Source organism: Loxodonta africana, chromosome 5, assembly GCF_030014295.1.
Source record: "Loxodonta africana isolate mLoxAfr1 chromosome 5, mLoxAfr1.hap2, whole genome shotgun sequence".
Taxonomy (NCBI): domain Eukaryota; kingdom Metazoa; phylum Chordata; class Mammalia; order Proboscidea; family Elephantidae; genus Loxodonta; species Loxodonta africana.
Window position 1 is genome coordinate 119,316,360 of NC_087346.1, and position 26,097 is coordinate 119,342,456.

General features: G+C 40.7%; 1 protein-coding gene across 14 annotated transcripts in view; it reads left to right on the forward strand.

Annotated features, from left to right (window-relative positions):
- TLR1 (toll like receptor 1) overlaps positions 1-26,097 on the forward strand; it is a 125,558-nt gene that overhangs the window by 43,861 nt on the left and 55,600 nt on the right. For 5 of the 14 annotated variants that reach the window (XM_064285945.1, XM_064285952.1, XM_064285947.1 and 2 more), the window contains exons 5-6: positions 5-157; positions 4,176-9,457. The exons of 1 other annotated variant lie outside the window; for it this stretch is intronic. The gene's annotated coding sequence lies outside the window, so the exon portion shown is untranslated. Of the gene's footprint in view, positions 1-4; positions 158-433; positions 3,073-4,175; positions 9,458-9,582; positions 21,221-25,415; positions 25,607-26,097 lie in introns of those variants that run through there. 8 more of the 14 variants (XM_064285946.1, XM_064285951.1, XM_064285948.1 and 5 more) reach the window with 8 other exon arrangements.

Genomic DNA, 26,097 nt, shown 5'->3' on the forward strand with positions numbered 1-26,097 from the left:
CAAGATGAGCATCCTGGATTGGACCCTTCCCGTATCCTGCCCACGCTCCCTATAATCATTTGGAATCAGGACTCTACCCGCAGTCTCTCCCCACTGCCAAAACATTCTGGATTCGCCCCCTGATTCCCTTCTGTAATACAACATTCTCATCCTCTGAGTAAGTCCCTAAGGAGGCCACCCTTTTTCCACAATCCAGAAAGTGCTCTCTCTGTAAAGGAGGTGTGGCTCAGCTATTTTCCGTTTGGTATTCTGCACTCAAGTTACATTTATCTGTTGAAATTGCCATTTTATTAAACATTTTTCATGCACAGTAGGTTCAAGATATGTCTGAAAATATTTCTTGCTCTTTTTTGATTTTGCTCACCTTAGAAGGATCTGGGCAGACATTATGAAAATGAAAGATTGCATTTAATATATTTTTTAAACTTTGTAGGACAAAAGATGACTGGCTGACCTTGAAGTGACTATTGTACAGTGGTTATGCACATGCCTCAAACCCTGTAGAAGAAAATGTTTGCACCTGCAGCCCATCAGAGGAGTAGATGGTGAACGCTGTGATTCAAACTTTGAAACATAAGTGTTCGCTTTCCCAAAGCACGAAAGCAATTGCCATTAAAGGTGAAAACCTAGGCTTCCACGGATTTTGGTTGATTTTCCTCATTTTGAATTGTGTACACGTCCATTGCTACATCAGTTTGATATCGGTGTCGAAAAACTACCAGTTATATTTGCTGTTTATAATCTATTTGTAGATTAGGATTAAAATGGATTTAGTCCATTTTTAAAGCCTTGTGAATTTTTCTTAACAGGAACAACTATTTGTGACATAGGTTTTCACAGTGATTAAACTGACTATAAATTTTATCATCAGCAGTGACCACACATGTTCATATACCAAACCGAAAAGCCAAACCCAGTGCCATCGAGTCGATTCCGACTCATAGCGACCCTATAGGTCAGATTCGAACTGCCCCATAGAGTTTCCAAAGAGTGCCTGGTGGATTTGAACTGCTGACCCTTTGGTTAGCAGCCGTAGCACTTAACCACTACACCACCAGGGTTTCCCATGTTCATATAGCAATCAAAATACGTTAATGAATATGTGGTAAATCCCAATAGACTTTACCATTAGCATAATTTTGTGTTGTACAATTAAATTCCAATTACATCTATAATTTTGGATAACATTCATTGGTTAACAATAAAGTGACAAAAGCTCAAAAAAATAAAATAAAAAAAGAATAACTGGAAGCCTGGTTTCTTCCGGACATTTTAAGGGCAACTTCATCTCCAGCACCCTCCTGGGGAAATTTCCCATTCTCACTTAGCTCAGTTTTCCAAATGGTGTGCTGTGACAAATGGTGGGCTGCTGGCATTGGCCCCCTTACCCCACTATGGGACTCCTCGAAGGGCCATTTGAGGGAACAGGAGAAATGGTGTGCCCTGAAGTCCCTACAGGTGGCAAGCACAAGGAGCAACTTCAGACCCTGATAGTAGATTCAGAGGTGATCTACCTGAACATCCATGTCAACAGTTAACTGTAGAGCACAACAGGGGGCCAAGGAGCTGCTAGAGAACTTCAGGTTCTGGTTATCCCAGGAGAAAACCTGCAGCCAAATGTAGGCCAGCCAGGGTTACAGTTAGATTCCAACTCATAGCAACCCTATAGGCACTATAGCTGAGTAGATATGAAAGCAGCCTCTATAATCAGACGGTCTTAGAGTTCTGTCACTTCCTGGCCCAGCTGGTGGGGGTATGTGGAGGACAGGGCTGTGGTCCACACTGAGAGAGATCACGTTGTAGATATGTAGTGATTATTGCCTAAAGAGTCCAAGAGAAGACATGGCTGGAAGATATGTTGTGTTTACACTTTAATATTCTGAATGGTAGATTTAATGTGACCAGAAAATTAATATTGGTTCACACTTCCCTGCATACCCTGGGGACAACTTGCATTTGTGGTCATCATGAGAGAAGCCTAGTACAGACCCCTGAGAGAGTCAGCGGACAGAAGATGCAGCATCATGAATCATGATGTAACCAGCTTTACAGTCATCTCTTAGGAACCTGCAGAGGCAAGAAGGCCTATATGTTCAACATAAACAGGTTCTGGAGAGCCATGTTTTTGTGATTAATGACAGCATTGCTACTATTCTATCATGGTGGGAGATATCAAATTAGCCAGGAACAACACACTGGACAAATGAAGTACATGAGGAGATGGTTCTTGGTTTTAAGCAGGAAGAAATGGTACTTGAACCCTAGGAAGAATTTTCTCATCCACTGACTAGACAATAAACAATACATACAAGAAACTCCTCTCTACCCATCTTCATTGGTAAATCACTATAACTTGTTGTTGCTGTTGTGAACTGCCATTGAATTGGCTCCTGACTCATGACGACCTCATACACAATAAAATGAAATGCTGCCTGGTCCTACACCATTCCCATGATGGGCTGCAGATCAGACCATTGTGACCCATGGGGTTTTCACTGGCTGATTTTCAGAAGTAAATCACCAGGCATTTCTTCCTAGTCTGGAAGCTCCGTTAAAACATCTTTAGCATTGCACAGCCTCCACCAGCCTGAGCCCAAAAGAACTAGATGGTGCCCGACTGCCACCATCAACTGCTCTGACTGAGATCACAATAGAGGGTCCCAGACAGAGCAGGAGGAAAATGTAGAACGAAATTCAAATTCACAAAAAAGACCAGACTTACTGATCTGACAGAGACTGGAGGAGCCCCCCTGAGACTATAGCCCCTGGACATAGGCCTGTAAAACAAAAAGTAACACCTATGAGGAATGTGCTCTTTAGATCAAACAAGTATACAAGGCCAAATGGGCAACACCTGCCCAAAAGCAAAGATGAGAAGGCAAGAAGAGGCAGGAAAACCAGACTAATCAAAACAGGGGATCTGGGGCAGAAACAGGGAGAGAGCTAACACATTTTGGGGATTGCAACTAATGTCATGAAAAAAATCTGCATGTAAATTTTTGAATGAGAAACTAATTTCTGCTGTAAACTTTCAACTAAAACACAATAAAATGTTTAAAAAAAAAAAAAGAAGAGATTCAGCATCATAGCAACATGTAAGCCCCTACTGACAGAGGATGGCTGCACAGGAATTTGCAACTTATTTTTTACTCTAATTGTTTATATAGACAGGGACCTGCACTGCAAGAGGTCTTTGCCCCAGGGCCCTGCACATGTAGGGACAACCCTAAGAAGTAATATATTCTAGCTTATGTAGCCATGTTCCTACTAGAACTTACACTACTGCTTGTTTCTTGGCTGTACAATAACTTATTTCATTCCTAAGTCATTGGCAGTGGAACAGTTGTTTGTCCTGAGTGCTAATGGATGAGGTGGTGAAATTCAGTGGAACGATGGATCCATCTGACTGATTGGAACAGGCAAATACTAGTACCACAATATTACGGTGGTTGTAAGTTCCTCCTACAGTTTTATTGAAAAAATAATAAAAAGGAGAAGAGGCATTTCCTCTTTTATGTCTTGTTGGGTTAAATATCATTAAGTTCTTTTCTCCCATGGAGGAATTTAGACCACTAATTGTGCCCAGGGACTTTCTAGAGTTCTAATTTTCTAAAGTGTCTAATTTCCTGGCAGCAGTACCTTTGGCCCTGGGGGGAATTCATTCAGAGAAAGATGCTGAAGAAAGCTATTTTGGGTTATCTCTCATAGTCCCTTAGAACCAATATCTTCTTTTGATTTCTGGACTCATAAGTACTGAGGAGACCCAGAAACTCACCAGGCCTCAACTTCCTCTTGGTTCTTTTATTTCTGGAAAGATTTGAATCAGTATCCACAAGGCTGTGGTTAATACCCTGGACTTATGCTAAACAGTAAAAACTGCTAACACTTCTTGAGGTTTAAATGTCTAGCCACTGTTCTAAGGCTGTCATGAGTTATACATGTTATTTCTCATAGACCTATGAGTTAAATTTTATCGTTATTCTCATTAACAGATGAAGTGCCCAAGGCACAAAAAATTAAGGTTTCATGGCTAGGAGATGACAGAAATCTAAGGCCATCTGATCACAGAGACTGATTTCACATCTATTCAGCTTTACTGCCTCACAAGAGCTTGGGAGCTAGTTTCTTTCAGGCTTATGTTCACCCTGGAAATACTCATTCCCGTGTCTTTTCAGTTGCCTCAGATGCATGTGAAAACTGGGCAATGAAAAATGAAGATCGAAGGAGAATTGATGCATTTGAATTGTAGTGTTTGCAAAGAATATTGAACATACCATGGACTGCTAGAAAAATGAACAAATCTGTCTTGGAGAAAGTACAGCCAGAATGTTCCTGTGAAGTGAGGTTGGTGAGGCTCTGTCTTGCTTACTCTGGACATGTCATCAGCAAAGACCGATTGCTAGAAAAGGACAATCATGCCTTATATAGTAGAGGTTCAATGAAAACGAGGCTAACCCTCCATGAGATGGACTGATATGGTGGCTGCAACAATGGGCTCCAACATACCAGAGATTGTGAGGATGGCACAAGACCCGGGAACAATGTTTTGTTCTGTTATACATAGGGTCACCATGAGTGCGAGCTGACTCAGCAGCAACTAACAACAAGCTGTGGTTCTCAAAACCTGGACCCTATTCTTCGATGGAGATTGCTTGTTGCTTAAGAGCAATTCTCATCATTTAATGTGTAACTCTGGAGCCCTGGTGGCGCAGCGGTTAAGAGCTTGGCTGCTATCCAAAAGGTCAGCAGCTGAAATCCACCAGCCACCCTTGGAAACTCTATGGAGCGGTTCTACCATGTCCTGTAGAGTTGCCATGAGTCGGCATCCATTTGACAGCAACACGTAGTACGTAACTCAAGTGCTGCTGATCCTCACCAGCCTATGACTACAAAGAAAGCACACCAACAACAATGATTCTTGTTCTTGTCCCTGCCTACTTCAGCAGGGTTCCTAGCCCTCATGCAAAGCTCTCCATGGGTATGCCCACAAGTTCCCAAAAAGTCTTGGATGTGCTCGTCCATCACACCATTTGGTGCCATGGTAGACTACTTCTACTCTCTGTTCTTATACCTGGGGACTTTGAACATCGTTGAAAGAGCCTGTCACTACTGACATAGCTGAATGGAGGTGCCTTCAAGACAATGCTAACGTCCATGCTATTTGTGCTTTTCCCAGTAATCCCAAATCCAATCACTCTTGAGATGAGGAGCCATACTGAGCCCCTATAGCAGTAGGTTCAACATCTCCCTCCTCAAAACTGGTTTCAGTATCTCTGCATCCCAAAGTGGCAGTATTAGGATCCAGAGTCTCATCAAATCTCCCACAAAATCCATTAGTTCAGCACTCACCACCCCCCTCCAAGGGGGATCCAAAGCAGTCCAGCACCCCACCCCTTCCGTTGTCCTTGTCCCTTCCCATCTCTTCTTTCCAACCCCCCAAATACCTCTCCTTCCTCTTACTGTGCATATAGATGGGAGGGATGAATATCACCCAAACAGCCAAACTTTTATTACAAGATTGGTTCCAGCTAGGACACACTACTGCATATCTTATGCAAGTAGGATGAGGAGGCTTGTCCCCTTAGGACGCCCAAACTAAAAAAAAATACATATATATATGTGTGTTTATATGTATATTTATTTGGATCCACAATCAACAGCCATGGAAGCAGCAGTCAAGAAATCAAAAGACATTTTGCATTGTGCAAATCTGCTGCAAAGGACCTCTTTAAATGTTGAAAAGCAAAGATGATACCTTGAAGGTTAAGGTGTGGCTCACCCAAGCCATGGTATTTTCAATCGCAACATATGCATTGAAAGCTGGACAATGGATAAAGAAGATGGAAGAAGAATAGATGCCTTTAAATTGTGGTATTGGTAAAGAATATTAAATATACCATGGACTGCCAAAAGAATGAACAAACCTGTCTTGGAAGAAGTACAACCAGAATGCTCCTTAGAAGCAAGGATGGTGAGACTGCATCTTACATAATTTGGACATGTTGTCAGGAGGGATCAGTCCCTGGAGAAGGACATCATGCGTGGTAAAGTACAAGGTCAGTGGAAAAGAGGAAGACCATCAATGAGGTGGATTGACACAGTGGTTGCGACAATGGGCTCAAGCATAACAATGATTGTAAGGATGGCGCAGGACTGGGCAGTGTTTCATTCTTTTGTGCATAGGGTTGCTATGAGTCGGAACCAACTCAACGGCACCTAACAACAACAACATATATATCAAAAACAAATTGCCATTGAGTTGATTCTGACTCATGGCAACCCCATGTGTGCAGAGTAGGATGGTGCTTCACAGGGTTTTCTTTTTTTTATTTTGTTGCTGTTGTTGAGAATATACACAGCAAAACATACACCAATTCAACCGTTTCTACATGTACAATTCAGTGACACTTATTACATTCTTTGAACTCTGCAACCTTCTCGCCTTCCTTATCTGAATTCTTACTCTCTGTTAACGTAAACTCACCACCCCCTAAATTTTCTGTCTAATCTTTTGAGTTGCTGTTGTCAGTTTGATCCCATGTAGATAGTTCTTAAATGAGTATAATGCTTAAGGCAGACATTATTTACTAGTTAAGCTAAACTATTGTCTGGTTTTAAGAAGACTTCAGGGGATATTTTAGGTTTAAGGTTTAAAGATTATCTCAGGGCAATAGTTTCAGAGGTTCATCCAGCCTCCATGGCTCCAGGAAGTCTGGAGTCCATCAGAAGTTCAAATTCTGTTCTGCATTTTTCCCCTTTTGATCAGGATTCTTCTATAGACTCTTTGGCCAAAATATTTAATACTGGTAGCCAGCCAGGCACCACCCAGTTCTTCTGGTCTGTTGGCAAATGAGGCAGCTGTTCATGGAGGCAATTAGCCACACATTCCATTTGCTCTTCCTATTCCTGACTTTCTTCCTCTGTTGCTCCAGGTGGGTAGAGACCAATTATCATGGCTTATATGACCACTTGCAAGCTTTTAAGACCCCAGGCACTACGCAATGAACTAGGAGGCAGAACAGAAGCACTAAACATGTTATTAGGCCAATTAACTGGAATCTCCCATGAAAACATGTCCCTAATCCTCCAAATCAAGAAACCAAATCCCAGGGGGTTTTTGGTTATACATAAGCAGGCTCTGCAGCTTTTTTCTTTTTGTAAATATATGTATCACACAACTTTTCCAGTTCTACTTTTCATAGGTGTACAAGTTATTGGTAACAATTACGATAATTGGCTGTCCAACCCTACCTTAAATCAATGTGATTTTTCTGTCATTGTCAACACTGCCTTTCCTCCTCCCTTCCACCCCTGGTAACCACTAATCAACTTTGGTCTCTATACATTTGCCTTTTCTTATCTTTTCATGTAAGTGAGGTTGTACCATATCTATCCTTTTGTGATTGGCCTATTTTGCTCAGCATAATGCCTTCAAGCTTCATCCATATTGTAGCATGTATCAAGACTTCGTTTCTTCTACTGGCTGAATAGCATTCCATTGTACGTATGTACCAAATTTTTTTTATCTGTCATTTTTTGATGGGCATTTAGGTTGTTTCCACTTTTTGGCTGTTATGAATAGTGTTGCAATGAACACTGGTGTACACATCTCTGTATAAGTCTCTGCTTTCAAGTCTTCTGAGTATATGCCTAGGAGTGGAATTGCTGGGTCATATGGTAGTTCTGTTTTTAGTTTTTGAGGAACTGCCATACCGTTTTCCACAACGGCTGTCCGATTTTGCATTTCCACCAGCAGTGGATGAGGGTTCCGAATTCCCCACATAGTCGTCAACATTTGTTATTTTCTATTTTTTATCTTAGTCTTCCTAAAAAAAAAAAAAAAAAAAATTTTTTTAGTCTTCCTAGTGGGAGTGAAATGGTATCTCACTGTGGTTTTGGTTTGCATCTGTCTGATGGCTAATGATGTTGAGCATCTTTTCATGTGTTTGTTGGCCATTTGAATATTCTCTTTGGTGAAACTCCATAGGGTTTTCAATGGCTGATTTTTTGGACATAGATCACCAGGACTTTCTTCCAAGGCACCTCTGGGTGGACTCCAGACTCAAACCTTCAACTTTCAGGTTAGCACCCCAGCGCATTAACTGTTTGCATCACTGGAGTTGCCCTGTTGTTAGAACCTTATAGAAAACTTACAGAGTCAACATCCTCCTTGGCATTTACAAGCAGGGAGCTGGTAAGCGTTAAGCTGACTGATGTAATAGGTAAAAAAAAGGATATAATTTTGTTTTTAATTTTTAAATCTGTCTGCCTTAAAACTCAACTTGAGGCTCAAGAAGAAAAAGGACAAAAATGATATAGGAAGATCATGAAAAAGGAATCCCTCCCCCCCACCCAAAAAAAAGTACCAAGAGAAAAAGAAAGCATAGCAGGACAGCTACAATGCAAATTCTCATTTTGCAGCACAGATCTATCACCATACAGCAAAGCCTGACAGAAGCTAAACTCTCAACATTGTGGTTAGAAGCAGTTTCACTTCATTGGTTACTCTCTGAAGCCCCCTGCACTGTGGAAAGGAGAAGTCCAAGGTATTAAAATAGATCCCATTGTGCATGCAAGGGTAACGCTACCAGCAAGCATCTCTTCCTGTTATTCTACTTCTTCAATTCTCAGGTTGGTTCTTTTTCAGCCCATTTATATGGACTCTCTTAGACACCCTGAGCTGGCTTTTATAAATTGGAATCGACTGACAACAACAGGTTTTTTTTGGTTTGTTTCTTTGTTTTTTGGGCGGGGGGGCGGTTTATGGAATGTTTGCTAAAACATTTGACCTCTTAGTGTTTTGTAAATTCTGTAATAAATTTTCTCATGAGCTCTTGTGCCAGAGATGTAAAGGGAAGATCCATTCTGACCTTCTCCACAGCTCACCGTGACCAGGACACCTGCTCCTTCAGAATCAGTCCTCAGTAGGATGAACTGCAAGACACTAGCGAGATGGCAAGAGAAAGCTAACTGTGTTGGTTTTGTTTTGATTTTCGTTTTTCTTCCTTTTTACTACCTCCTAAATAGAATGGGGCTGTTTTTCAGATCTACTTAATTCTTACTCCTGTCAGAATCAGAAACAATGAAGAATTGCTGAAAGCCATAGTCTAGCTGGAGTCCCCAGGTGGGGTAAAGGGTTAAAGTGCTTGGCTAACAACCAAAAGGTTGGAGATTTGAGTGTATCCAGAGATGCCTCGAAAGAAAGGCCTGGTGATCTACTTCTGAAAAGTCAGCCACTGAAAATCCTATGGAGCACAGTTGTACTCTGACACACATGATCACCATGGCCAGAATCCACTAATAAACGACTGGATTTTTATACTCTAGCTAGAACCTCGGTACAGCATCAACATCACCTAGGCGCTTGTTGGCAATGCAGAACTTCAGAACCCATCCTAGACCTACTGAATCAAAACCTGCGTTTGAACAAGATCCTGGCTGATGTGGTCACGTTAAGGTTTGAGTAGGGTCGCTATGAGTCGTGGGTGGGAAAGAAGGCTTTAAACAAACGGAGGTCTGGGGTGTAATTTTGATGATAGCGCCACCTGGTGGTTACTTTAATAGTTGCTGTTGCTCTTTTAGGTGAGAAAGCTTGTCGGACAGAACAGTACAGATGACGGAGAGGTCTCTGAGTTCATCTTTCTCCACCACACTGTCAGCTGAATAAACATGGGCCCTCTTCCAAAGATTTCTTCCACCTGAGCTTAGAACTGCTCATAGGCTAATGCCATTTTCTGCATTAGGAGCAGCATGATCAATAGATCCCAAAGAATTTCTTCCCCTTTCACAAGATTTTTCATAAAACCTATAAAGCCATTAAAACTTAGCTGCACAAAGGGTGATTTTAGAGATCATCTAAATGAGTGGTCCCCACCTTCAAGGTTGAGGATTGCTGTATAATAACAGTTGGCATTTACTGAACACTTACTATGTTCTAGTTCTGCCCTGTGCTCTAGGGTCTCTGTGAGTTGAAATTGACTGAACAGCAATGGGTTTGCTTTAGGCACTATTCTAAGAACCTGCAGATACTTTAGTTATTTGAATCTCACACCAATTCAATGAGGTAGGTACTATGTTGTCTCTATTTTGTAGACCTACCTATGACAGTAATTTTGTTTGTAGTATTTGTTGGTTGAGAAAATCCATATTCATAAGAAACTACTAATATGAACTTAGTCACTTGTGAGGACTCCCTGTGTGGAGCAAATGGTTAATGAACTTAGCTGGTACTTGAAAGGTTGAAAGTTCACCCAGAGGCACCTTGGAAAAAAGGCCTGGTGATCTACTTCCAAAAAATCAGCCAATCAAAATCTGTGTTCACACAATTCTACTCTGACACGCATGGGGGTTGCCATGAGTCAGTCTGGAAAATGCATTTGTATTTAATTAAGTCCCAAAACTTCCATATGTATATTTAGGAAAAGGTACTGAACCGAACCCTAACCTGTTGCCGTCGAGTCGATCCTGACTCATAGTGACCCTATAGGAAAATGTAGTGGAGGTGTATAAGACATGTTATCTATCCAGCCTCAGACTATGATTGGGCATATATAGATTTGGCGACCTTTGGCAATAGCTCCAGGGCTCTTCAAAGGAGTCATAGCCACAGGCTGGCAACCCACAATATAAATATGCACCCCAAAAGCTTTGTAGATGACATAAATACAGTCCTGAACACACATAATTTCATCTCTAATAATTAGCAGAATCATGGCTACTTTGCTTTGTATAAGAGATTTTTGGGAAGTAGCAGATGAGAAAACTGACCTCAGAGAAGTTGACTGACTTGTCCATGGTTTCACTTCTAGCTTGAAAAGCTACACGGTAGAAACAAACATAGCCCACAGTTGGTCTCTTCCTTCTGTTCTTCAACCTATATAGGAAGGTTAATTTTCCTAAAACACAGTTCTGCTTGGTTTATTCCCCAGCTAAAATTGCCTCCAACAACACCCATCTGGTTATGTAAAATAAAAGCCCATTCTGCTTATCTTGGTGTTCAAAGCAAAATCTAACCTCAGCCAACCTGCTTGCTGCTAACCACTTCATGTCCCCTATGCTCTAGCCAGCCTATTCTTCTTGTCTTCAGTGCTGCCAGTGGACAATAATGGCCTCAGAGGGCACCTGTAGGGAGGCCAGCTAGTATGGCCTTGGTGAAGACACTAGAATGCAGGGTTAGGTCCTACACACAGGTAAAAAAGGCTGGGCAAGTAATAGAATTCTCTCAAGATCAAGCACAAGTTTGCTGTGAGAAGCAGAATTACCAGGTTGACCAAATAAGCACACATGCTGGTGGGTAGTCTCTCCCACAAGCCCTCACTGGGAAAAATATCATAATCAGACAGTTGCTTGCTCAGCACATGTCTTGGCCATTTCTTGTTTCTGGTTCCTCAGTATCAATCACCTCTTCTACAAGTACATCATTTCCTTGTCAGGCATTCTTTCTTCCCATTGTCTAGAATACACTACCAAGATTTCTGCCCTCTTCTAGTTAGTGGGCCGAGGTGACCCAGGCTAAGACGATTGGATGCTCTCTTCCTGGCATTTAAATCTTGATCAAAGGATCACAGAAACAGAAAATAATTCTATTTTTTTCCTGGAGTGGACTTTGAGTCCTACCTTCCAGAAATATCCTGGCTTCTGCCTGTTTCCAAGTCTCTGTCCTTTTTTGATTCCTTAAGGCTTGATCATCCTTCAAAAAAATAAATATCCCTTTTGATTACGTTAACATACTAGTCACCTATTGCTGGAACAATGCTGTGTTAAAAAACAAGCCTCAAAAACTCACAGGTGTATAGCAACACAATTTTATTTTTCTAAGTCACAGATCTGTTGGTCAGCCAGGGTACTTCTGCCTCAGACTGGTTAGGTCTGTCTTCTGCTCTCATTTGAAGACAACAGCTACTCAGTGCATGCTATTATTAGATGGAAGACGGCAAGGCAAACCACACAAACACATTTAAAGCCTCTGGGTAAGCATTGTTATGGATCGAATATGTGCTGTAAATCCAAACTTCTATGCCTGTGGTTATCATCCCATTTGGGAACGAGTTGTCCTTGTTATGTTAATGAGGTAGGATTAGCCTAGGATGTGTCTTGAGTCAATCTCTTTTGAGATATAAAAGAGTTTAAACAACCAAGAGAGAGAAGCAGAGATGGGGGGAAGAGGGCTGTCAAGCCACATGAGATCATCCAGGAGCAGAAGCTTAAAGACACAAGGACATTCCTCCAGAGGTGACAGAGAGAGAAAGCTTTCCCCTAGAGCTGGCACCCTGAATTCAGACTTCTAGCCTCCTAAACTGTGAGAAAATAAATTTCTGTTTGTTAAAACCATCCACTTGTGTTATTTCTGTTATATTAAAAAAGCAAGACAAGCATAATATGTGTTATGCTACATCCCATTGGTCAAAGCAAGTCACATGGTCAAGCTTAAACTCAGCTGGGGAGAGGTGTGTAGTCTGCCTACTCTAAAGGCCAGTTGCCAATGAGTCAACTCTGCTCCACAGGGTTTCAATGGCTGATTTTTTGGAAGTAGATCCAGGCTTTCCTTCCTAGGCACCTCCGGGTAGAACCAAACCTTCAACCTTTTGGTTAGCAGCCAAGCACGTTAACTGTTTGCACCATCCAGGGACATCACTCTAAAGGCAGACACCACAAAGTCACAACGTAAAGGGCATAGATGTATTATTCTATTATAAGGAGTCGGTGCAAAGTTGGGAACATTAATTTGTCTTAGGCTGGGTTCTCTAGAGAAGCAAAACCAGTAAAGTGTATAAATATGTATATAGAGAGATTTATATCCAGGAAACAGCTCATGCAATTGTAGGGATTGGAACATCCCAAGCCCGTGGGTCAGAACAGAGGCTTCTCCCGATTCACATAGCTGCAGGGGCTGGCGGACCCAAGGTTGGTAGGTTGGAGAGCAGGGCTCTTGCTCACAGGCTATGAAGATCAACAAATCCCAAGACTGGCAGGCAAGCTGATAGCTCAAGTCCCAAGAACCAGAGGTGAAACAAACAGGAGGCAGCCACAGGATCCAGAGTGAGCAAAAAGCCAGAATATCTGCTTATATTCGGATGCAGGCCACACCCCCAAGGAAACTCCCTGTCAACTGATTAGCTACTCACAGCAGATTCCATCATGGGAGTGATCACATATAAACACTGAGATCATGGCCCAGCCAACCCGACACATAATCTTAACCACCACGCCAACCTGCCTTGGTGAACCAGAGAGTAATAAAACATTAATAGATGTTAATTTTAACATACTCGAATTTATCAATCTTTTCTTTTATAATCTGTACTTTCTGAGTTTTGTTTAAGAAACTCTTCTCTGACCCAGGATCATCATAAAAATATTTTTCTTTTATCTTGTTTTTCACACTTAAGTCGTTAGTCCAGAGTACGGGTGAGGCAAGGATCCAGTTTTAACCAATTGTTCCTGTGGTTTATTGAACAATTCATCCTATTCCCACTGATCTGCAATGCCATCTTCACCATGTATCAAGTTTCTGTAAATGCAGGTATCTTTCTGGACTTTATTCTATTGCATTGTTTTGTCAATCTCTATGTTGACATCTCACTTTATAAAGTAATTCTTCTTTCTTTATTTATTTTTAATAATTTTTATTGTGCTTCAAGTGAAAGTTTACAAATCAAGTCATTCTGTCACATATAAACTTATATATATCTTACTCCATACTCCCACTTACTCTCCCCCTAATTAGTCAGCCCGCTCCCTCCTTCCAGTCTCTCCTTTTGTGACAATTTTGCCAGTTTCTAACCCTCTCTACCCTCCTATCTCCCCTCCAGACAGGAGATGCCAACACAGTCTCAAGTGTCCACCTGATACAAGTAGCTCACTCTTCGTCAGCATCTCTCTCCAACCCATTGTCCAGTCCCTTCCATGTCTGATGAATTGTCTTCGGGAATGGTTCCTGTCCTGGGCCAACATGAGGTTTGGGGACCATGACCGCCAGGATTCCTCTAGTCTCAGTCAGACCATTAAGTCTGGTCTTTTTCGAGAATTTGGGGTCTGCATCCCACTGATCTCCTGCTCCCTCAGGGGTTCTCTGTTGTGCTCCCTGTCAGGGCAGTCATCGGTTGTGGCCGGGCACCATCTAGTTCTTCTGGTCTCAGGATGATGTAAGTCTCTGGTTCATGTGGCCCTTTCTGTCTCTTGGGCTCATAGTTATCGTGTGACCTTGGTGTTCTTCATTGTCCTTTGATCCAGGTGGGTTGAGACCAGTTGATGCATCTTAGATGGCCACTTGTTAGCATTTAAGACCCCAGATGCCACATTTCAAAGTGGGATGCAGAATGTTTTCATAATAGAATTATTTTGCCAATTGACATAGAAGTCCCCTTAAGCCGTAGTCCCCAGACCCCCGCCCTTGCTCCGCTGACCTTTGAAGCATTCAGTTTATCCCGGAAACTTCTTTGCTTTTGGTCCAGTCCAGTTGAGCTGACCTTCCATGTATTGAGTATTGTCCTTCCCTTCACCTAAAGTGGTTCTTATCTACTTACTAATCAGTAAATAACCCTCTCCCACCCTCCTTCCCTCCCCCTTGTAACCACAAAAGTATGTGTTCTTCTCAGTTTATACTATTTCTCAAGATCTTATAATAGTGGTCTTATACAATATTTGTCCTTTTGCCTCTGACTAATTTCACTCAGCATAATGCCTTCCAGGTTCCTCCATGTTATGAAATGTTTCACAGATTCATCACTGTTCTTTATTGTTGAGTAGTATTCCATTGTGTGAATATACCACAATTTATTTAACCATTCATCCGTTGATGGACGCCTTGGTTGCTTCCAGCTTTTTGCTATTGTAAACAGAGCTGCAATAAACATGGGTGTGCATATATCTGCTCGTGTAAAGGCTCTTATTTCTCTACGGTGTATTCCGAGGAGTGGGATTTCTGGGTTGTACGGTAGTTCTATTTCTAACTGTTTAAGAAAACGTCAAATAGATTTCCAAAGTGAATGTACCATTTTACATTCCCACCAGCAGTGTATGAGAGTTCCAATCTCTCTGCAGCCTCTCCAACATTTATTATTTTGTGTTTTTTGAATTAATGCCAGCCTTGTTGGAGTGAGATGGAATCTCATCGTAGTTTTAATTTGCATTTCTCTAATGGCTAATGATCGAGAGCATTTTCTCATGTATCTGTTAGCTGCCTGAATATCTTCTTTAGTGAAGTGTGTGTTCATATCCTTTGCCCACTTCTTGATTGGGTTGTTTGTCTTTTTGTGGTTGAGTTTTAACAGAATCATATAAATTTTAGAGATCAGGTGCTGGTCAGAGATGTCATAGCTGAAAATTCTTTCCCAGTCTGTAGGTGGTCTTTTTACTCTTTTGGTGAAGTCTTTAGATGAGCATATGTGTTTGATTTTTAGGAGCTCCCAGTTATCTGGTTTCTCTTCGTCATTTTTGGTAATGTTTTGTATTCTGTTTATGCCTTGTATTAGGGCTCCTAACGTTGTCCCTATTTTTTCTTCCATGATCTTTATCGTTTTAGTCTTTATGTTTAGGTCTTTGATCCACTTGGAGTTGGTTTTTGTGCATGGTGTGAGGTATGGGTCCTGTTTCACTTTTTTTGCAAATGGATATCCAGTTATGCCTGCACCATTTGTTAAAAAGACTATCTTTTCCCCAATTAACTGACACTGGGCCTTTGTCAAATATCAGCTGCTCATATGTGGATGGATTTATATCTGGGTTCTCAATTCTGTTCCTTTGGTCTATGTGCCTGTTGTTGTACCAGTACCAGACTGTTTTGACTACTGTGGCTGTATAACAGGTTCTAAAATCAGGTAGAGTGAGGCCTCCCACTTTCTTCTTCTTTTTCAGTAATGCTTTACTTATCCGGGGCTTCTTTCCCTTCCATGTAAAGTTAGTGATTTGTTTCTCCAACACATTAAAAAATGTCATTGGAATTTGGATCGAAAGTGCATTGTATGTATAGATGGCTTTTGGTAGAATAGACATTTTTACTATGTTAAGTCTTCCTATCCATGAGCAAGGTATGTTTTTCCACTTATGTAAGTCCTTTTTAGTTTCTTGCACTAGTACTTTGTAGTTTTCTTTGTATAGGTCTTTTACATTTTTGGTAAGATTTATTCCTAAGTATTTTATCTTCTTGGGGGCTACTGTGAATGGTATTGATTTGGTAATTTCCTCTTCGATGTTCTTTTTGTTGATGTAGAGGAATCCAAGTGATTTTTGTATGTTTATCTTATAACCTGAGACTCTGCCAAACTCTTCTATTAGTTTCAGTAGTTTTCTGGAGGATTCCTCAGAGTTTTCTGTGTATAAGATCATGTCATCTGCAAATAGAGATAATTTTACTTCCTCCTTGCTAATCCGGATGGCCTTTATTTCTTTGTCTAGCCTAATTGCTCTGGCTAGGACCTCTAGCACAATGTTGAATAAGAGTGGTGATAAAGGGCATCCTTGTCTGGTTACCGTTCTCAAGGGAAATGCTTTCAGGCTCTCTCCATTTAGAGTGATGTTGGCCATTGGCTTTGTATAGATGCCCTTTATTATGTTGAGGAATTTTCCTTCAATTCCTATTTTGGTGAGAGTTTTTATCATAAATGGGTGTTGGACTTTGTCAAATGCCTTTTCAGCATCAATTGATAAGATCATGTGGTTTTTGTCTTTTGTTTTATTTATATGGTGGATTACATTAATGGTTTCTCTAATATTAAACCAGCCTTGCATACCTGGTATAAATCCCACTTGGTCGTGGTGGATTATTTTTTTGATATGTTGTTGAATTCTATTGGCTAGAATTTTGTTGAGGATTTTTGCGTCTATGTTCATGAGGGTTAGAGGTCTGTAATTTTCTTTTTTTGTGATGTCTTTACCTGGTTTTGGTATCAGGGGTATGGTGGCTTCATAGAAGGAGTTAGGTAATATTCCGTGGTTTTCTATGCTTTGAAATACCTTTAGTAGAGGTGTTAACTCTTCTCTGAAAGTAGTAGAGGTGTTAACTCTTCTCTGAAAGTTTGGTAGAACTCTGCAGTAAAGCCATCCGGGCCAGGGCTTTTTTTTTTGGGGAGTTTTTTGATTACCGTTTCAATCTTTTTTTTTTGTTATGGGTCTATTCAGTTTTTCTACTTCTGATTGGGTTAGTTTAGGTACGTAGTGTTTTTCTAGGGATTCATCCATTTCTTCAAGGTTTGCAAATTTGTTAGAGTACAATTTTTCATAATAATCTGATATGATTCTTTTAATTTCAGTTGGGTCTGTTGTGATGTGGCCCATCTCGTTTCTTATTCGGATTATTTGTTTCCTTTCTTGTATTTCTTTAGTCAGTCTGGCCAACGGTTTATCAATTTTGTTAATATTTTCAAAGAACCAGCTTTTGGCTTTGTTAATTCTTTCAGTTGTTTTTCTGTTCTCTAATTCATTTAGTTCAGCTTTAATTTTTATTATTTGTTTTCTTCTGGTGCCTGATGGATTCTTTTGTTGCTCACTTTCTATTTGTTCAAGTTGTAGGGACAGTTCTCTGATTTTAGCTCTTTCTTCTTTTTGTATGTGTGCATTTATCGATATAAATTGGCCTCTGAGCACTGCTTTTGCTGTGTCCCAGAGGTTTTGATAGGAAGTGTTTTCATTCTCATTGCATTCTATGAATTTCTTTATTCCCTCCTTAATGTCTTCTATAACGCAGTCTTTTTTGAGCAGGGTATTGTTCAGTTTCCAAGTATTTGATTTCTTTTCCCTAATTTTTCTGTTATTGATTTCCACTTTTATGGCCTTGTGGTCTGAGAAGATGCTTTGTAATATTTCGATGTTTTGGATTCTGCAAAGGTTTGTTTTATGACCTAATATGTGGTCTATTCTAGAGAATGTTCCACGTGCGCTAGAAAAAAAGTATACTTTGTAGCAGTTGGGTGGAGAGTTCTGTATAAGTCAATGAGGTCAAGTTGGTTGATTGTTGTAAGTAGGTCTTCCGTGTCTCTATTGAGCTTCTTACTGGATGTCCTGTCCTTCTCCGAAAGTGGTGTGTTGAAGTCTCCTACTATAATTGTGGAGGTGTCTATCTCACTTTTCAGTTCTGTTAAAATTTGATTTGTGTATCTTGCAGGCCTGTCATTGGGTGCATAAATATTTAATATGGTTATGTCTTCCTGATCCATTGTCCCTTTTATCATTATGTAGTGTCCTTCTTTATCCTTTGTGGTGGATTTAAGTTTAAAGTCTATTTTGTCAGAAATTAATATTGCTACTCCTGCCCTTTTTTGCTTATTGTTTGCTTGATATATTTTTTTCCATCCTTTGAGTTTTAGTTTGTTTGTGTCTCTAAGTCTAAGGTGTGTCTCTTGTAGGCAGCATATAGACGGGTCGTGTTTCTTTATCCAGTCTGAGACTCTCTGTCTCTTTATTGGTGCATTTAGTCCATTTACGTTCAGCGTAAATAATTATAGTTAAGTATGTGTTTAGTGCTGTCATTTTGATGCCTTTTTATGTGTGTTTTTGACAATTTCATTTTTCCACTTACTTTTTTGTGCTATGACGTTTTTCTTTGTAAATTGTGTGTTCCTCATTTTCATTGTGTTTGACTTTATGTTTGCTCAGTCGTTATGTTTTTCTTGGTTTTTATTTTGAGTTATGGAGTTGTTATACCTCTTTGTGGTTACCTTAATATTTACCCCTATTTTTCTAAGTAAAAACCTAACTTGTATTGTCCTATATTGCCTTGTTTCCCTCTCCATATGGCAGTTCTATGCCACCTGTATTTAGTCCCTCTTTTTGATTATTGTGATCTTTTACATATTGACTTCAATGATTCCCTGTTTTGAGCGTTTTTTTGTTTTTAAAATTAATCTTAATTTGTTTTTGTGATTTCCCTATTTGAGTTGATATCAGGATGTTCTGTTCTGTGACCTTGTGTTGTGCTGGTATCTGATATTATTGGTTTTCTGACCAATTTCCTTTAGTATTTCTTGTAGCTTTGGTTTGGTTTTTGCAGATTCTCTAAGCTTGTGTTTATCTGTAAATGTTTTAATTTTGCCTTCATATTTGAGAGAGAATTTTGCTGGATATATGATCCTTGGCTGGCAGTTTTTCTCCTTCAGTGCTCTATGTATGTCATCCCATTGCCTTCTTGCCTGCATGGTTCCTGCTGAGTAGTCTGAACTTATTCTTATTGATTCTCCTTTGTAGGAGACCTTTCTTTTATCCCTGACTGCTTTTAAAATTTTCTCTTTATCTTTGGTTTTGGCAAGTTTGGTGATAATATGTCTTGGTGATTTTATTTTTGGATCAATCTTAAATGGGGTTCGATGAGCATCTTGGATAAATATCCTTTCATCTTCCATGATGTCAGGGACGTTTTCTTCCAACAGATCTTCAACTATTCTCTCTGTATTTTCTGTTATTCCTCCCTGTTCTGGGACTCCAATCACATGCAAGTTATTCTTCTTGATAGAGTCCCAGATGATTCTTAGGGTTTCTTCATTTTTTTAAATTCTTTTATCTGATTTTTTTTTCAGCTATATTGGTGTCAATTCCCTTTTCCTCCAGATCCCCCACCCTGCATTCCAATTGCTCAAGTCCGCTCCTCTGACTTCCTATTGAGTTGTCTAATTCTGTAATTTTACTGTTAATCTTTTGGATTTCTGAACGCTGTCTCTCTATGGATTCTTGCAGTTTATTAATTTTTCCACTATGTTCTTGAATAATCTTTTGAGTTCTTCAACTGCTTTATCAGTGTGTTCCTTGGCTTTTTCTATAGATTGCCTTATTTCATTTCTGAGGTCATCTCTGATGTCTTGAAGCATCCTGTATATTAGTTTTTTATATTCTGCATCTGGCAATTCCAGGATTGTATCTTCATTTGGGGAAGATTTTGATTCTTTAGTTTGGGGAGTTGTAGAAGCAATCATGGTCTGCTTCTTTATGTGGTTTGATATCGACTGCTGTCTCCGAGCCATCTATAAGATATTGTAGTGATTTATTCTATATTTGCTCTCTGAGTCTTATCTTGTTTTGTTTTCTTTCAATATACGTAGATGGGCTACTAGATTGCGCTATCTTGATTGCTGTAGCCCTTGACTCACTTATGTCCTATTACCAGCTGGTTTGGGCTGTTACCAGATATATAAGCCCAAGAGTCCATTCACTATTCTTGAGTAGAATCTGAGTTTGGGTCATCAAGTGTGTGACGCACACTGTCACCTATCCACCTAGAGAAGTAGTGGTGATAGTTGTATGCACCAGATTCTAGTAGCAGCAGGGTTTCACACTCCAGGGGGTGCAGAATGCTGACAGGCTTCCCCCAAGTGCCAGTGAGGTAGGTGTGTCTCTGTTCCTAAAGCACTTTGGTGGGTGGGCTCTGCAGCTGTATCTTAGGCCCCCAATGCAAGTACCTCTACAGATTGGTAGGTGTCATCCTCCTTAGACCCCTAAGGCAGGAGGCTAGGTGGTCTGGGGGGAGCTTCAGCCCTCAGTTCCCTGTTGTGGGTCAGTGAGGGCTCTGTTGAATACGCAGAGATCTCAAACCTGGGAAACATGTCTTTCCAGTAATCTGCTAAAACAATTACAGTCAGATCCCTATCAGAATTGCCTTTGCATTATAATAGCCACCTTGTTCCCCGTAGGGGTGAAAGCCCAAGGCTGTGGATCACATATGTTTGGCTGGAGCTGGTTCTGTGTTTTTAGTCCAATTAGAGAAGGATTTTTGGTCCCTGGGTTTTTTGTAGCTGCTTCTCTCAGGCCAGGAGAATGGGTTAGGAAAAGACCAAAAAAAAAAAAAAAAAAAAAAAAACTGCAGCACCTTCACTCTCTGGCTCAGGAAATTCCAATGTTAATGAAGCCACCTGGGAAGGGGAGGGGAGGGTTCAGATAAATAGGAGAGAGTAAAAAAAAAAAAAAATGGAGAGAGTAGCACCCCGGAATATAGACAAAGTTACTTATCTTGCTTGGGATGACTGTTTTATCTGAGATTCCCGAGGGGTGTGTTGACTGTGTGAGCTGGCTGGGTAGAGATTGCCCCTGAGGGTCAAGCCCGCGTCCTGTGCTTGTGCTGTCTCAGAAGCCGTGGTCAGTTCCTCTGTTCCCAGTCCAAAGCCCAGCGCCAAGGTTCCCTGGCTGGGACGCCACACTCCAGGCTCCAAAACCAGTCACTGCCTCCTGGTGACTACTCCTCCTTTCAGCTGCGTCGCTGCTCTGCCTGCGTGCACTGGCTGGGCTTCCCCCGAGGTCACTTCTGGGGGCTAGGGCTGTGTCCCATGTTTGTGCTGTCTCAGGGTGCCGTGCTCAGCTCCTCTGCACCCAGTCCAAAGCCCGGCACCAAGGTTTCCTGGCTGGGATGCTGGCTCTAGGCTCCGAAAACAGTCGCTGCTTCCCCGTGGTTGTTTGTTCTCAGTCTCTGTCACTCAGGTCTACTCTTTAGATCTGTGTTTGATGGTCAGGGTTCGGAGATTGTCATGTATGTGATTGATTCACTTGTTTTTCCGAGGCTTTGTTGCAAGAGGGATCCTAGGTAGCTTCTACCTAGTCAACCATCTTGGCCCCACCTCTAATTCTTCTTTATTTTTTTTACTCAAGACCATTGCATTGAATCTTGTACTTAAAGATTTAGAACTAACATTTACAAAGCACATCCACTCATGAACATTATCTCATTTTAATCCCACAGTCAATCGTGAGGAATATTTTAGTATTATCCCCATTTTGTGGATTAAGTGACTGAGGTGTGGAGAAGTCAGCTAGCTTGTCAAAATAATATAACTTGAAAATATCCATGGCTTTGGGACTCCAAGACTAGGGCTGGCCACTTTCCAAGCTCCAGGATGAGTCAGCTCCTTTGTAACTCTGTCTTCTCAACTAGTTTAGACAACACAGGCCAGTGAGTCAGTCCTACAAGGGGGCCAAGGACTGTCATCTTCCACCTCCCCTCCCAGCGATTGGGGTAGCTTGCCCATGTGCTTTCAGATGTTGTTGTTGTCATTAGCTGCCATCGAGTCAATTTTGATTTATAGCAACCCCATGTACAACAGAACAAAACACTGTCCAGTCCTGTGCCATCTTCACAATTGTTGTTATGCTTGAGCCCATCATAGCAGACACTGTGTCAATCCATCTTGTTGAGGATCTTCCTCTCTTCCATGGACCCTCTTCTTTACCCATGTCCTTCTCTAGGAACTGGTCTGTCCTGATAACACATACAAAGTATGTAAGACAAAGAATCACATGATCATCTCAATCAATGCAGAAAAAGCATTTGATAAAGTCCAACACCCATTCCTGATAAAAAATTCTCAATAAAATAGGAATGGAAGGGAAAATGTTCAACATAATAAAGGGCATCTACATAAAACCAAGGTAACCCTGGTGGCGTAGTGGTTAAGTACTATAGCTGCTAACCAGAAGGTCAGCAGTTTGAATTCACCAGGTGCTCCTTGGAAATTCTGTGGGGCAGTTCTGCTCTGTTCTATAGTGTCACTATGAGTTGGAAATTGACTTGATAGCAATGGGCTTTCTTTCTCTTTTTTTTATATACAAAACCAACAGCCAACATCATTCTCAACAGGGAGAGGCAGAAAGCATTCCCACTGAGAATGAGAACAAGACAAAGATGCCCTTTATCACGACTCCTATTTAACATTGTACTGAAATTCCTAGCTAGAGCAATAAAGCAAAAAAAGAAAGAAATAAAGGGCATCCAAATGGAAAGGAAGAAGTAAAACTGTCCATATTCACAGATGATATGATCCTATACACAGAGAACCCCAAAGATTCCACAAGAAAACTACTGGAACTAATAGGAAGGTTCAGTGGAGTAGCAGGATACAAGATCAACATACAAAAATCAGTTGAATTCCTCTAAGCTAACAAAGAGAACTTCAAAAAGGAAATCAGGAAAACAATACCATTTATAACAGCCCCATAAAAGATAAAATACTTAGGAATGAATCTAGCCAGACAAGTAAAAGAGCTATACAAAAAACCTACAAAACACCAATGCAAGAAAACAAAAGAGACCTACATAAATAGAAAAACATACCATGCTCATGGATAGGGAGACTCAACATTATGAAAATGTCAATCTTACCCAAAGTGATCTACAGATACAATGCAATTCCAACCAGAATGCCAACAGCATTTTTTAATGCGATAGAGTAGCCATTATAGAAATGCAAATCAAAACTACAATGAGATGCCATCTCACCCTGACATTACCAGCATGAATCAAAAAAAAAAAAAAAAAAAAATTGGAGAGGTCACAGGGAGATTGGAACTCTTACGCAGTGCTGATGGGAATGTAAAATGGTACAACCATTATAGAAAACGATATGGCACCTCCTTAAAAAGCCAGAAATAAAAATACCATGCCCTCTAGCAATCACACTCCTATGAATATATCCTAGAGAAATAAGAGCCATCACACAAATAGACATATGCACACCCATGTTCAATGCAGCATTATTCACAAAAGCAAAAAGATGGAGACAACATAGGTGCCCATCAAAAGATTAATGGATAAACAAATTATGATACATATGGTGGTATAGTTGTTAAGTGCTTCAGCTGCTAACCAGAGGGTCGGCAGTTCGAATCCACCAGGCGCTCCTCGGAAACTCTATGGGGCAGTTCTACTCTGTCCTATAGGGTCGCTATGAGTCAGAATCGACTCGACAGCACTGGGTGTTTTCTGGGTTATGCACAGTGGAATTGTATGCAACAATAAAGAACAATGATGAATCCTCAAAATATTTCACAAGATGGATGAATCTGGAAGGCATTATGTTGAGTGAAATAAATAAATCAAAAAGGACAAATAAAGGGCCACATAAACCAGAGACTACATCGGCATGAGACCAGAAGAACTAGATGGTGCCTGGCTACAACTGATGACTGCTCTGGCAGGGAACACAACAGGGAATCCCTGATGGAGCAGAGAACAGTGGGATGCAGACCTCAAATTCTCGTAAGAAGACCAGACTTAATGGTCTGACTGAGACTGGGAGGACCCCAAAGATCATGGTCCCTGGACCTCCTGTTAGCCCAAGACTGGAACCATCCCCAAAGCCAACTCTTCAGACAGGGATTGGACTGGACTATATAAGACAGAAAATGATAGTGGTGAGGAGTGAGCTTCTTGGCTCAAGTAGACACATGAGACTATGTGGGCAGCTCCTGTCTGGAGGAGAGATGAGAAGGCAGAGGGGGACAGTAGCCGGCTGAGGGACATGGGGAATACAGGATAGAGAGACGGAGTGTGCTGTCTCATTAGGGGGAGAGCAACGATGAGTACATAGCAAGGTGTATATCAGTTTTTGTATGAGAGACTGACTTGATTTGTAAACTTTCACTTAAAGCACAATAAAAATAAATAAAAAAGGATAAATATTGTATGAGGCCACTATTATAAAAACTGAAGAAAAGTTTTACACACAGAAAAACAGTCTTTGATAGTTAAGAGGGAGGGGACGGGTGGGGAGAGAAAATCACTATGTGGCCGATTTGAACTGCCAACTTTTTGGTTAGCAGCCGTAGCTTTTAACCACTACACCACCAGGGTTTCCAAGTAGGTAGTAGATAAGTATTAAGCTTTGGTGAAAGGAAAGCCAACAAACAACATAGGGGAAGTCAGAACAACTTGACCAAGACAAAGTCTTAGAAGCTTCTTAGACACTTCCAAACACCTTGAGGGACCAAGTTCCTGAAGCTGAAGGCTGGGGACGATGGTCTTGGTGGACATCTAGGTCAATTGTCATGACACAATTCATAAAGAAGAAGTTCTACATCCTACTTCCCCCGTGAGTAGCATCTGGGGTCTTAAAAGCTTTTGAGCAGCCATCTAAAATACATCTATCGGTCCCATGATGTTCAGAGTAAAGGAGAATGAAGAAAACCAAAGACACCAGGAAAATATCAGTCCAAAGGATTAATGGAACACATGAACCACAGCTTCCACCATCCTGAGCCCAGAAGGACTAAATGGTGCCCAGCTACCACCAACAACCATTTTGACAGGGATCACTATAGAGGGTTCCAGACAGGGTAGAAGAAAAATGTAGAATTCAAATTCACAAAAAAAGACCAGACTTACTGGTCTGACAGAGACTGGAGGAACCCCTAAGACCATGGCCCTCGGACACCCTGCTAACTCAGAACTGAATATACTTCCAAAATTCATATTTCAGCCCAAAAGGAAAGATGAGAAGGCAGGAAGGGGCAAAAAACCAGACGAACAGAAATGGGAAACTCAAGGTTGTAAAGGGAAAGGGGGAGAGTACTGACATGTTGCAGGGATTGCAACCAATGTCACAAAACAATCTGTGTATAAATTTTTGAATAAGAAACTAAAATATAAATAAATGAATAAACAGAGTGATGGTAAAAAAAAAAAAAAAAAGTACATAAGATTAAGTCTTGCCATTCTTGCTTTTAAGGAGTATTCTGGCTATACTTCTTCCAAGATGGATTTGTTTGTTCTTCTGGCAGTCCATGGTATATTCAAAATTCTTCACCAACACCATAATTCAAATGCATCAATTCTTCTTTCATCTCCCTTATTCATTATCCAGCATACGAGACGTTTGGAAACACCATGGCTTGGGTCAGGTGCACCTTAATCCTCCAGGTGATATCTTTGATTTTTAACGCTTTAGAGAAGTCTTTTGAAACAGATTTGTCCAATGCAATATGTCATTTGATTATTTGACTGCTGCTTCCTCGGACATTGTTTCTTGATCCCAGTAAGATGGAATCCTTGACAACTCCAATCTTTGCTCAGTTTATCATGTTATTGCTTATTGATCCAGTTGTGAGGATTTTTGTTTTCTTTATGATGAAATATTGAATCGCTTTATCTTTCAAATAAGGCTTTATATCTGATATGGAAAGCCCTTCACCTTGTTCTTCAAAGTGGTCTTGGTTATTTCTTGCTCTTTGATCTTCATTTAGAACAGCTTTTCAAGTTCCGCATATGCACACTAACATCAAACAATATTTTGTTCAGAATTTCTTTGAATTAGAGGTTAGTATTGGAAACACCGGTGCGTAGTGGTTAAAAGGTATGGCTGCTAACTAAAAGGTTGGCAGTTCAAATCCACCAGGCGCTCCTTGAAAACT